The sequence below is a fragment of the Lottia gigantea genome, assembly GCF_000327385.1.
Source record: "Lottia gigantea unplaced genomic scaffold LOTGIsca_171, whole genome shotgun sequence".
Classification (NCBI taxonomy): Eukaryota; Metazoa; Mollusca; class Gastropoda; family Lottiidae; genus Lottia; species Lottia gigantea.
Genome location: NW_008708156.1, coordinates 193,735 through 195,730, shown reverse-complemented (window position 1 = coordinate 195,730; position 1,996 = coordinate 193,735).

Sequence of the window (1,996 nt, the reverse complement as noted above, 5' to 3'; positions counted from 1 at the left end):
AGAAACTAAATTTAATTCAGCTAGATTAAGAGTCCTGCCCGAAAAATATGCATTCGAGTCTGCAAGAGGGGGCGGCTGTCTCTTGTGCCCTCCCTTTGGCTCAGCCACTGGCTATATAACTACAATAGACAACTGTCAATATTCAGTAAGAGATATATTAAACAGGGTCAATATTCAGTAAGAGATATATTAAACAGAGTCAATATTCAGCAAGATATATATTAAACAGGGTCAATATTCAGTAAGAGATATATTAAACAGGGTCAATATTCAGTAAGAGATATATTAAACACGGTCAATATTCAGTAAGAGATATATTAAACAGGGTCAATATTCAGTAAGAGATATATTAAACAGGGTCAATATTCAGTAACAGATATATTAAACAGGGTCAATATTCAGTAAGAAATATATCAAACAGGGTCAATATTCAGTAAGAGATATATTAAACAGGGTCAATATTCAGTAAGAGATATATTAAACAGGGTCAATATTCAGTAAGAGATATATTAAACAGGGTCAATATTCAGTAAGAGATATATTAAACAGGGTCAATATTCAGTAAGAGATATATTAAACAGGGTCAATATTCAGTAAGAGATATATTAAACAGGGTCAATATTCAGTAAGAGATATATTAAACAGGGTCAATATTCAGTAAGAGATATATTAAACAGGGTCAATATTCAGTAAGAGATATATTAAACAGGGTCAATATTCAGTAAGAGATATATTAAACAGGGTCAATATTCAGTAAGAGATATATTAAACAGGGTCAATATTCAGTAAGAAATATATCAAACAGGGTCAATATTCAGTAAGAGATATATTAAACAGGGTCAATATTCAGTAAGAGATATATTAAACAGGGTCAATATTCAGTAAGAGATATATTAAACACGGTCAATATTCAGTAAGAGATATATTAAACAGGGTCAATATTCAGTAAGAGATATATTAAACAGGGTCAATATTCAGCAAGAGATATATTAAACAGGGTCAATATTCAGCAAGAGATATATTAAACAGGGTCAATATTCAGTAAGAGATATATTAAACAGGGTCAATATTCAGTAAGAGATATATTAAACAGGGTCAATATTCAGTAAGAGATATATTAAACAGGGTCAATATTCAGTAACAGATATATCAAACAGGGTCAATATTCAGTAAGAGATATATCAAACAGGGTCAATATTCAGTAAGAGATATATTAAACAGGGTCAATATTCAGTAAGAGATATATTAAACAGGGTCAATATTCAGTAAGAGATATATTAAACAGGGTCAATATTCAGTAAGAGATATATTGAACAGGGTCAATATTCAGTAAGAGATATATTGAACAGGGGGTGTGGGACTAGGGTGTCAGGGGTGTGGCCAACTGGTGAATTCATTTTGAATTGAGAGTGCACCTAACATCATCACATGCTGGAAATGTGGATCAATCAAATTTATGGGGGTGTGAATTTGCCAGGTGATTGCTCCAGGGATGTGAAGGCTGAAATAGGTTGGGTACCACTGATCTATGACATACTTTGTCAGTCAATTAAAATAATGTTGCTTTGATCAACTCATTCTAAAAGTGGCATATTTTAAGATATATTATTTGCAGTTTATGGAGTTATGGAGTTATATGAAGGTTTATTTTATTCACAATCAGTGTTTAAAGGGTTAAAGAGATTGACTCAAAATAAAAGGTTTTGTTTGCGTTTTACCAATAATAAAGTGGCATTAACTGTTGCCTTATCTAGTTTAAGACCTGCCAACTGGACGAACTGAAAATGGACGTTATATTCGTTGAAGCAGACATGATGGAAGATATGTCACTCTATCAAAGCCTCTTAAAACCCTGATAGACATAACCTCCAGACTCGATACTCATCTCTAAAGTGGAATCAAAGATATTGGCCGAGAGAAGCAGACGACAATTCACGATAATGGCAGTATTGATAGAATTAGGCCCAAATGTCACGCAAACTACAACCAATCCGAT